The sequence below is a fragment of the Vombatus ursinus genome, unplaced genomic scaffold (assembly GCF_900497805.2).
Source record: "Vombatus ursinus unplaced genomic scaffold, bare-nosed wombat genome assembly UNPS02014882.1, whole genome shotgun sequence".
Classification (NCBI taxonomy): domain Eukaryota; kingdom Metazoa; phylum Chordata; class Mammalia; order Diprotodontia; family Vombatidae; genus Vombatus; species Vombatus ursinus.
The window spans coordinates 436,958-449,293 of record NW_020954660.1 but is presented as its reverse complement, the minus strand read 5'-3'; the positions used below and the strand labels follow the sequence as shown (position 1 = coordinate 449,293).

General features: G+C 42.6%; 1 pseudogene; it reads left to right on the top strand.

The window, feature by feature from the left end:
* The first annotated feature begins 1,260 nt into the window (after nt 1-1,260).
* Nucleotides 1,261-9,948, top strand: LOC114028443 (annotated as a pseudogene).
* Nucleotides 9,949-12,336: the final 2,388 nt, after the last annotated feature.

Here is a 12,336-nt window from a genome sequence, read left to right as displayed (position 1 = left end):
TGACGACCGGTGTGGCCTTGGGCATGTCACAGGCAGCTTAGTGTAATAGAGATGGCTGCGGGACCTAGAGTCAGAAATACTTAGGTTCAAATCCTCCCTTACATATTTACTACCTATATGAGCCTGGTCCAATGACTTATCTTCCCCAGACCTCAGCTTCCTCATATATGAGAGCAGAGGATTGGACTGAATGACCCCTGAGGACCCTTCCATCTGGAGACCTGGGATCCCATGTACCCTGCTCTTGGGTACTTCCTTTGTACTCTGACCATCTTCTCATGAACTGCCTTGATCTCCATCCCCGCTAGAGACCCTTCCTTCCTAAGGCTCTCTCTTCTAGCTCTCATCCTGTTTCACCTGGCTTCATTTATTAATTCACTTCTCCTTCCTGGGCTTCAGTTTCCCCCTCTCAAAAATGAAGAAGGTTAAACTTAATGACCTTTCAGGTCACGTCCAGCTCTAGACCTAGGATCCTATAGATGACCTCGGGCCAGTCTTTCCCTCTCCTACCTCGACCTCAGTTTCTTCCTCTTTAAAATGAGGGGGTCAGACTAGCTGGCTTTTGAGTACTTTTCTATATCTAAAGCAATCCTCTGGAGTCAGTTTGTGAATTCTAAAATGTTAAAAGAAGGGTGAGCTCCTACTGAGTGCCCACTAGGTGCACCCCCCAAGTACCCGGCTACACTATGGGGGCTCTCAGATATGAATACCACCCAGTCCTCGTTCATGCAATCACCTTTCCCAGATTTGTTCACCTTCTCCATTGGAATAGCCTTCCATTTATTTTCTAAATGTTAAGAATCCCTCTCTTTTTACAGAAAAGGAAACAAAGTCAATTAAGTGATTTGCCCAAGGTCACACAGAACTGGGATTCGAACCCAGGAGTTCTTACCCCAAGTCCAGCTCAATCCTGGGTTGGTTGAGGTTTCCCCCCACCGTGCTACCTCGCCTAAGGGCCTGCGCTATGTCAGCCCCGGACCTAGCCCCACTGGGGGGAGAAGACTTGTCACCACCCGCCACCCCCCCCACCTCCCTCCTCCTTCTTTTTCTTCCATGGACATGCAGGCAGAATTGGAGGATGAAGTACGCTCCGGCAGGCGGCCCAGGCTGAGCCCCCAGGGCTGACAAAAGCAGCCAGTTGGTGAGGCTTCTGCAGCTCCGCCGCCGTCTACGTGTCGGGGGCCCAAAGGTTGCCATGGGAACACATCTCCAGGAAGAATGGAAGTCAGTTGGAAAAGATGTCTTGTATCCAAGGACGACATGGCTGATACTGCTCCTCCCCTCCCCGAAGAGCTAGGGAAACGCGAGAGGAGGCGTTTTTCTTTTTTTTCCAGTAGCGGAGAAGGGGAAGAATAACAAGGCATGAGCCCCCCCCCCCCCTGACTCCGGCCACACACACACACACACACTGAGCCCCCTTGAGACCCAGGGCCTGGGTTCAGGAGCTGGGCTGGCCAGGGTGCTAAGGAGAAGCATAGAAAAAAAAGCCTATCCTTGGCCCCATCTGCTCTCTGCTTCTGACCAGTTAAGCCCATGAAGCCCTTCTCAGGATCAGGTTTTTAAATGCACAAAATCAAATGCATAATATTACAAAGGAAACCTATTATATTGAAAAATTATTCAAATATATTTTTTAAAAAATCTAATCTCCCAGAACCCAGGTTAAGAATCCCTAGACTAGAGAATATTAGAAATACAGAATCTTAGCTCTAAAGCCATATAGGATTGTAGGATTCAGCACTTATGACCTTGGGCACAAGTGATTTTCACTTTCTGAGCCTCAGTTTCCCCATTTGGAAAATGAGGGAGTTAGAATAGATCAGAAGTTCTTAACCTGGTGTCTGGGAACTTATTTTTTAAAAAAAAATACATTTTGATAACTCCTGGGATATTTTGACCTTGGTCCTGGGGCATCAGGAAAGCTGAGCCCACAAAATAACTGTACAAATTTTGCTCTTTCACATTTTTTTGCGTTCTGAACCACTTTGGCAGTCTGGCCAAAGCTTCTCAGAATCCTCAGAATCACATGAGATTACAAAAGAAATGCAATGATGAAAAAAAAAAAAAGAAAGATTAACGTTCAATGACCCCAAGTGAAGACCTCCCACTTTAATGAGATAGAAGGAAACACCTTTCCCCAATAGACCATAAAGGAATTTCTTAGCTCACTAGCAAACATACTAATCTAGTCTGAGTTGAATTACAAAGTACAAGGACCATTGGGAGGATCTGGGGGTCAACAATATACAAATCTATCAATAATGACTCCTATATAATGAAAACAAAATCCTTAAGAAAACCTGAAACATATAAAGTGTACAATTATTCTGATAAAGAGAATCTCTTTATCAGAATAATAAAGAGAATCTCTGTGGATTGGCTCTCCCTGGGCAACCTCCCAGCTGGGCAAAGCTGGTCTATAAACATAAGGGGTGAGAGAGAGAGAGAGAGACAGAGAGAGAGAGAGAGAGAGATTGAGACAGAGAGAGAGAGAAAGAGAGAGAGAGAGAGAGAAGGGCAGCTAGGTGGCACCGTGGATAGAGTGCTGAGGACCTGAGTTCGAATGAGGCTTCAACACTTACTAGCTGTGTGACCCTGGGCAAGTCACTTCACCCGTCTGCCTCAGTTTCCTCATCTGTAAAACGAACTGGAGAAGGAAATGGCAAACCACTCCAGCATCTTTGCCAAGAGAACCCCAAATGAGTTACAAAGAGTTGGACACAACTGAAAAAAAAAATAAACAATGATAAACAGAGAGAGAGGAGAAAAAAGGGAGGGCATGGAGAAAAGGACGGCCAAATTAGGCCTCTAACACTCAAGGTTTAGCTGTTTAGGCAGAGGAAATCCAGGACAGCAGCAAGTAAGGTTGAGAGGGATGGGGGCCCAGAATTCTCCTGGGCTTTCAGAGGGGAAAGGGAAGAAGGTGGTAACAGAGGTGTCAGGCTCCCGATCTCTCAATAGCCCAGAATCAAGAGAGGAAAATGGGAACATGGCGGGAGAGGGCAGGGGTCAGAGTCACCAGAATCCTGCTTCCTCAGCAGCAGGCAGTAACATCATAGATCAGGGGTAGGGAACCTGCGACCTCAAGGCCACGTGTGGCCCTCTAGGTCCTCAAGTGTGACCCTGTGACAGAATCCAAACTTCACAGAACAAATCCCCTACATAAAAGGATTTGTTCTGTAAAACTTGGACTCAGTCAAAAGGCCACACGGAGGACCTAGAGGGCCACATGTGGCCTCGAGGCCACAGGTTCCCCACCCCTGTGCAGACCTAGAGTTGAAACGGGCCTCAGAAGCCCTCTGGTCTCACTCCCCTGTTTTCCAGATGAGGAAACTGAGATCTAGGGAGGGCAGGGGATCTGCCAGGGTCATTCATAAAGTCATAACTCTAGAGTTGGAAAGGACCTCAAGAGGCCCAAGAGTCTAACTTCATCTTTTTACATATGAGGAAAGTGAGGCCCAGGGAAGTGAAGGGATTCGCTCAAGGTCACACAGGTTGCAAGGTGAGAGAAAAGTTGAGCTGCTGGGCTCCTGTACCTTTGGATGAATGCAGAAGAAAGAGAAGCTAGGTCTTCCAGAAGTCTGACCTGCTACTTCTGGTCAAATTACTTTAGGTCACAAGCTCAGTCACAGGGCGTCTCTTGGCTCCTTGGATGAGATGGGTAGCCATCTTGTAAGCTCTGCCATTTGGATGGAGAGGCATGTAGCCCTCATTCTGTGAATACAACTCCGTCATCCTTTTGGGTATTCACATTATTGAATCAAGTGGGTCACCTGTCCAATGGCCTCCTCCATCTGGGACTGCTAAGGAACAGGCAGATCCTGGCAGGAGCTGGGCTTGTCTACTGCTCCCCTCCATTCAAACAGTCAGCATCAGCTTCAAACTAGGACATTGCAAGGGGGTGTGGAACTGGGAACACCTCAACACTCACTCATGGAGGGCTTTGCTGGGTAAAGCTAGTTAGCTTTGGCATAGTTATACTCATTTTAACAACTTTTTTTTTAAACAATTTTAACAACTGGCCCTCTGGAAAGAATGTCAACGATGCACTTTAAAGTTTAATCTGCAGTAATGATATTTCCCCCCATTGTTTTCATATGTCTACACAGTTAGCAAAACAACAAATCTGACCCTGATTGGTCATTTGCAGATTTCTGAGGCATCAGTGCTCACACTGGAAATTGACAATTCTGCGCATGTTTGAGCGCCATCTTGCAGGAATGTGGAAAGCAATCGTGCCCAGCCCATTGCCAAAGCATAGGAGGAAGTAAGAAGCCCCTGTAGAAGGTGGGACACAGTAATAAGCCCACAGTCACACAGGTCGCTTTTGGTAAAGCCAAAAGCTTTGAGCCTCAGTTTCTCTTCCTGAAGGGTCCAGTGACCTACCTCTGTGGTCTCTGCTAGAAGGGAATGAAACTAGCTGGTCTCTGAGGTCCCTTCCTGTGTGTGACCCTGCCCAAGTCCCTCCTTCCCCCCCACTCCTGCCTCAGTTTCCCTCGTGTAAAATTAAGAGGTTGGATGAGCTGGCTTCTGAAGGCCCTTCCAGCCCTAAAATCTATGTGTGTCATGGGATAGGAGAGATATTGTGCACACAGAAGTGCCAGCACTTGGCAAGTGATGGGGGAGGGGGAGGCCTGATTCAAGGTTGACTCCAAGGTGGTAGGGCCAGGTGATTCAGTGATGGACATGCCCTCAGCAGGTACGAATGCGTGGGGCTCAGGGGGGCTCATGACCAATTTGAGCAGTTCCCCAGTCAACCTGCTGAAATGACAGGGCTATGGGCCATTGTTGGGAAGCAGTGATAGGATGGGGAACTCCTAATACGTGGATCAGAACCAGCTGCCACTTTGCCTTATGGCCTATAAAAGAAAGTTGGTACAATTTCACTCCCTTGGGCTCTTTATTTCCAGGATTCCCTGGAATCCTTCTGCCTTCGGGTCTTCGGGTCTTTTCCCTTGAAACTTTTTTTTCCCCTCAGATTGACCCAAAGGCGGGGAGGAAGTAGGGGATTTCTTCCTTTCACTCTCCTCCCCTTTCACTGCCCTCTCTGGGTAGCAATGGTAACTTGTAAGAGAAACACATGGTAAGCCTGAAAGGAGAGTTCCTGGATCCCCAATTCTTGGCCACCTTCTTCTCCTGAATCCCTGAGAATAGACTTATACGTTAAGCAGAGGTTACCATATTACCCATATTTGTGGAAACCTAGACAGGAGTTATCTGCAAGCTTTAACTCTGTGTGGAGGGAAGGAGCCAAATCAATCAATCAAATGAACTAGCTAACATGTATTAAGCTTTTACTATATGTTGGAGAGTCTTAGGAAGTGGGGAGAGAGGAGAGGAAAACAGAGGAGAGGGGAAAAGGGGAAAGGAGAGGGGAGGAGCTCCAAGTCAGAAAAACAGAGGTTCAAATCCCAACTGTGTGACCCTGGACAACACACTCAACCTTTCAGTGCCCCCAAATACTTTTTAGCTGTCTGATCCCGAGCAAGTCATTTAACCTTTCTCAGCCTCAATTTTGTCATCTGTAAAACAGGGATAATTGTCCCTACCTCATAGGGTTATGATGAAGATAAAATGAGATAAAATATGTAAAGTGCTTTGCAAACCTTCAAGTGTTATATAAATGTTAGCTGTTACTATCAAGTTGTTGAGGAGATACTTCACTGAGAACTCCTTACACTAAGGAAAACACAGTTCCAGGCCCGTCTATGTGTCTCCATGTGTTGTGGTAAGTGCTAAGGATATATCCCCCAAAGTGAGACTGCCAAAGAGGAAAACTGATGCTCTTGGGTCCTGGTTTGTGTGATCCCAACATCCTTGGGAAGCCATAAGCCATAGGTTAGAGAAGTAAGGAAGCCTAGAGAAGGGAGATTTGAGTTAAAACATAGAACATTAGTTTGATAGCACGACTAGAGAATCCAAAAATCTTAGAGTTGAAAAGAATCTTCAAAGGAAGGAAATAAACATTGATTTTTACTGCTTTAATCATTTATTTAGTATTTTCTTTTTCCCCAATTACATGTAAAAGCAATTTTCAACATCTGTTTTTATTTACTTTTTTTAGACAATTGGGGTTAAGTGACTTGACCAGGGTCACACAGCTAGTAAGTGTCAAGTGTTTGGTCTGAGGCCAAATTTGAACTCAGGTGCTCCTGACTTCAGGGCCAGTACTCTATCCACTGCACCATCTAGCTGCCCCTAACATCTGTTTTTAAAATTTTGATTTCTATGTTCTCTCCCTCCCTCTCTGCTGCCTTCACTGAGAAGATAAACAATTCAATATAGGTTACATATGTGTAATCATGCACAACATATTTCTGTATTAGTCATGTTGTAAAAGAAAACAGACAAAAAAAACACAATAAAAATAAAGAAAGTAAAAAAAAAGTCTGTTTTGATCTGTATTCAGACTCCATCAGGTGTTTCTCTGGAGATGCATAGCATTTTTCATCATAAACCCTTCAGAGTTGTCTTGGATCATTGTATTGCTGAGAATGGCTGTCATTCACATCTGATCATCTTACAATATTGCTGTTATTGTGTACAATGTTCTCCTGGTTCTGCTCATTTCACTTTGCTACAGTTCATGTAAGTTTTTCCAGGTTTTTCTGAAAGCATCTTACTCATCATTTCTTTTTTTTTTTCCAGCCAAAGACAAGGTTTATTAGAACATCTGTCATATTGGGCAGACTCTTAAGGAGTCTGCACATTAGTAAGTTATTGGCTATATTATAAGAATCTAACCAGTGGTTAGATTTTAAGAATCTGAGCAGTGGCTAGATTTTAAGAATCCCAGCCCTCTTCATTTCTTATAGCATAGTATTTCAACACAATCATATACCACAACTTGTTCAGCCATTTCCCAATTGATAGTCATCCCCTCAACTTCCAATTCTTTGACCCCAGAAAAGAGTTGCTATAAATATTTTGTACATATAGGTCCTTTTCCTTTTTTTAAAAAATTCTTTTGGGATACAGACCTAGTAATGGTATTGCTAAGTTAAAGGGTATACATGGTTTTATAGCCCATTGGGCATAGTTCCAAATTACTCTACAGAATGGTTGAATCAGTTCACAATTCCACCAACAATGCATTAGTGTCTCAATTTTCCCACATCCCCTCCAACATTTGTTATTCTACTTTTCTGTACTGTTAGCCAATCTAATAGGTGTGAGGTAGTACCTCAGAATTGTATTAATTTGCATTTCTCCAATCGATATTGATTTAGGCCATTTTTTCATATGACTATAGATAGCTTTGATTATTTCATCTGAAAACTAACTGTTCATGACTTTTGATCATTTATCATTTGAGGAATGGCTCTTATTTTTATAAGTTTGATTCATTTTTCTATATATTTGAGAAATATGGCCTTTATCAGAGAAACTTCAAAATTTTTTTTCACGGAGAAGAGGATTCCTGGAAGATAGTGGAATAGGTCAGAAAATTCCAAGCTCTCCAGATTTCCCCCACAAACAAAACAAAATAACACCTCAGGGCAAATATAGAGTGGTAGATAAAAATAAACAAGAGTTTGGGCAGAACAGTGGTCCTCTTGGGACAACCCAATGATAAGATCTGAAGAAAAATCCCAGGACTGAGGTTTGGTCCCTCTGAAGTGTAAACACCCCCAGGCTAGTTCTGCTGAAACAGCAAGCAGGGAGCCCTGGGGCTAGCTGGGTTGGGAAGCTACCCCCAGCCACAGGAAATTTCACCTCCTGTACAGTGTGGAGAGCTGGGCATCTGACTGGGAAAAATTGAGGGAACCTCTGCTGATAAAGCCCAGCTGTGCTGCCAAGAGTTCACTCTGGACAAGAAGAAATCAGCACATGCCCTGTGAATGCAGAAGCAGTGGGGTAGGGACACTGCTGGCTGTGGGCACTTACAGGAGGGCTGAGTTCTTGGTTTCAGTTCCAAGCCAAAGGGGAGAATTGAAGGAGGATCTGAGGCTAGAGGAACCATCCCCCATACCCCAGGACTAGAGGTGATTACAATAACAAACTGCTATAAATAAAAAAAAAAATGAGCAAGCAAAGGAGAAAGAACCCAACTATTGAAAGTTACTATGGGAATAGAGAAGATGGGGTTCATGTTCAGAGGAGGATACTGAATTTAAAAAAAAAAAAAAACCTTTCCTACCCCAAAGAATAATGTCAAATGGTCACCTGCCCAAAAAGAATTTATAGAATAACTTAAAAAAAGACTTAAAAATCGAATGAGAGAGATTGAGGAAAATTTTTTTTAAAATATAAACAATCCAAGAAAAACAAGATCATGAAAAGAAAGTCAACCAACTAGAAAAGGAGATCTAGAATCTTAAGGAAGAAAAAAGACTCTTGAAAATTAGAATTGGGCAAGGGGAAGCCAGCAAAGTTATAAGAGAACAAGGAATAATAAAACAAAATATAAAGAATGAAAAAATTGAAGAGAATGTGAAACATCTCATAGGAAAAACAACTGATCTGGAAAACAGATCAAGAAGAGAAAACATAAGAATAATCAGACTACCTGAAAGCTACGATGGAAAAAAGAATCTTGAGGGGCAGCTAGGTGGTGCAGTGGATAGAGCACTGGCCCTGAAGTCAGGAGGACCAGAGTTCAAATCTGGCCTCAGACCAAACACTTGACACTTACTAGCTGTGTGACCCTGGGCAAGTCACTTAACCCCAATTGCCTAAAAACAAAACAAAAAAAGAATCTTGATACAATAATACAAGAAATAATTAAAGAAAATTGAGCTGAAGTGTTAGAACAAGAGGGGAAAATAGAAATTGAAAAAATCCACTGATCACTACCTGAAAGAGATCCTACGAGGAAACCCTACAGGAATATCATAGTCAAATTCCAAAACCCACAGGTTAAGGAGAATATATTATGAGCAACAAGAAAAAAAAAACATTTCAAACCACAATTAGAATCACACAAAACCTAGCAGGGGTGACACTAAAAGACCATAGGTGGAAGATAAAAAGTATTGGGGCTGTGGCAGAAAATATCATACTCAGCAAAGTTAAGTATACTCCTGAGTGGGAAAAAAAAAATGGATATTCAGTGAATCACCAGACTTTCAGGATTTTGTTGCAAAAAACCCTGAACTTAAAAGAAAATTTGGCATACAAGATCCAAGAGAAATATAAGGTACAGGGGATAAGCGAGGGCAGGGCAGGGGGCGGAGCGAGGAGGCGCCAAGCGTGGCTTCCGGTTTGCGCCTGGATTGGGTCGAGCTCTGGAAGAACCTGGCGTGGCTAGAGAGGCTGGCTGTGACCATGGCGCCAGAGCTCCCAGCGCCCCAGATGCTCGTGGAGCCGTGGTCCCCGAGGACGACTTCCAAAGGGAGATGACCTTTTACCGGCCGGCCCAGGCTGCCTGGCTGTGCTGCTCAGGCTCCCCCAGCACCAGATCCCCACCAAGAAGTCCCAGGATTGATTACTTTGCAGAGATGGCAAAGTCTGACCAGCAGATGCAGAAGCTTCGAGTAGAAGCTACAAACAAAACAGGACGCCATGGAGAAGTCTGAAAGGGTCAAGCAGCTTCGAGCGCTCAGGAAATATGGCAAGAAGGTACAGACAGAGGTTCTTCAGAAGAGGCAGCAGAAGAAGTCTCAGATGATGACCGCCATCAAGAAGTACCAGAAAGGCTTCTCTGACAAACTGGACTTCCTTGAGGGAGACGGAAGGTCGCTCTCGAGAGGTGAGAAGGAAGGTGCCAAAACCCAGCAGATGAAGAAGGAAGGGACCCAGTGCCAAGTGGCCGTACGAAAACCAGAAGTTTGGTTTTGGTGGAAGGAAGAAAGAATCCAAGCGGAACACTAGGGAGAGCTATGATGACGTGTCCGGCTTCTGGGCTCGTACTGCCATGACAAGGGCCCCCACAAGATGGGCAAGAAGCTGTCCAATAAGAGACCTGGAAAACAGGTAAGAGAGAAAATGAAGAACCATGAAGGCTAAGTGCCATCTTTTATACAGAGGACCAGGCACAAAGAGAGGACCCAGGCTTGTGCAGCGGCCATCCCTTGGCTGCCTTTGCTTTCGGGGGGGGGGGGGGGGGGGGGGAGGTGAATTCTAACTGAATGTGTATGTTATTCCCTCTTTGAGCCAAATCCAATGAGAGTAACCCCCCCTTCTTTCCCTGTACTGTAATAGGTCTTTTGCACCTCTTCATGTGATGTAATTTACCCTATTCTGCCTCCCCCTTTCCTCTTTTCCCAGTGCAATCCTTTTTCACTTAGTTTTTTTATATCATCACATCAAAGTCAACTTATACCCACACCCTCTATCTATGTATACTCCTTCTAACTGCCCTAGTAAAGATGCATTTCTCAAGAGTTACAAATATTATATGGCTTCTCTTGTAATGATGTATACAGTTTAACCTTATTGAATAACATGGTTTTTTTTCTTTCTTGTTTACCTTTTTTATCCTTCTCTTTAAAAAAAAAACTTTTATTTTATTTTTTATTTTTCCCCAGTTACATGTAAAAACAATTTTGAACACTCATTTTAAAACTTTGAGTTCCAAATTCTCTCTCTTCTTCCCTCCCTCCACTGAGAAGGCAAGCAGTTTGATTTAGGTTATACATGTGTGGTCAAGCAAAACATATCTGTAATAGTGATGTTGTAAAAGAAAACATAGACAAAAAAAAACAACCTGGTTTTATAGCCCTTTGGGCATAGTTCCAAATTGCTCTACAAAATGGTTGAATCAGTTCACAACTCTACTAATAGTGCATTAATGTCTCATTATTCCCATATCGCCTCCAACATTGTCATTTTTCTTTTCTGTACTGTTAGCCAATCTAATAGGTATAAGGTAGTACCTTAGAATTGTTTTAATTTACATTTCTCCAATCAATAGTGAATTATTTTTCATATGGCTACAGGTAGCTTTGATTACTTCATCGGAAAACTGATTATATCTTTTGATTATTTATCAATTGGGGAATGGCTGTTATTTTTATAAATTTGACTCAGTTCTCTATATGTTTGAGAAATGAGGCTTTTATCAGAGAAACTTGCTTCAATTTTTTTTTTACATTTACTGTTGCTAACTGTATTTCCCTCCATTCTATTCCCCCCTCATTTATTCTATTCTCTCCCTCTTTTCACTCTGTCCTTCCTGAAAAGTGTTTTGCTTCTAACTACCCTCTCCCCCAATTTGCCCTCTTTTCTGTCACTGCTCCTCTTCTCTTCTCTCCTTCCCCTCCTATTTTCTTTATAGATTTCTATACCCAATTACATGTGTATGTTATTCCCTCTTTGAGCCAGTTCTTATGAGAGTAAGGTTCACTCACTCTTCCTCATATCCCCCCTCTTCCCCTCCATTGTAAAAGCTTTTTCTTGTCCCTTTTATGTGGGATAATTTACCCTATTCTATCTCTCCCTTTCTCTTTCTCCCAGTATATTCTTCTCTCACCTCTTAATTTTATTTTTTAGATATTATCCCTTCATATTCAACTCGCATCTATGCCCTTTGTTTATATATACCTCTAACTACCCTAATAATGAGAGAGGGCTTATGAGTAACAAATATCATCTTCCCATGTAAGAATGCAAACAGTTTAACCTTACTAAGTCCCCTGTACTTTCCCTTTCCTGTTTACCTTTTTATGCTTCTCTTGAATTTTGTATTTGAAAGTCAAATTTTCTATTCAGCTCTGATATTTTCATCAAGAATGCTTGAAAGTTCTCTTTCTTATTGAATGTCCATTTTTTCCCCTGAAGGATTATACTCAGTTTTGCTGGGTAGGTGATTCTTGGTTGTAATCCTAACTACTTTGCCCTCTGGAATATTATATTCCAAGCCCTCTGATCCTTTAATATAGAAGCTGCCAAATCTTGTGTTATCATGACTGTGGCTCCATGATACTTGAATTGTTTCTTTCTGGTTGCTTGCAATATTTTCTCCTTTACCTGGGAACTCTGGAATTTGTTTATGATATTCCTGGCAATTTTCATTTTGGGATCTGTTTCAGGAGGTGATTGGTGGATTCTTTCAATTTCTATTTTATCTTCTGGTTTTAGAATATCAGGGCAGTTTTCCTTGAGTATTTCTTTTTTTCATTTTTAAAATTATGTTTATTTTTTAACATTCTTTTTTTTTGAGTTCCACCTTCTCTTCCCCCCTTCGGTCCTTCCCTCACTCATTGGGAAGGCAGACAATATTATACCATTCTACATGTCAAGACATACAAGACATATACCCATTAGCCAAAATGACATATTTCTGTTCATTATTTATTTAAAGAATAGGACTTTGATAGGGCAATGAGAGGCTACCATGGTCACAGTCATGGGTATGTTCATAGAAAGTAGATTAATTTATTTATTTGATAGTGC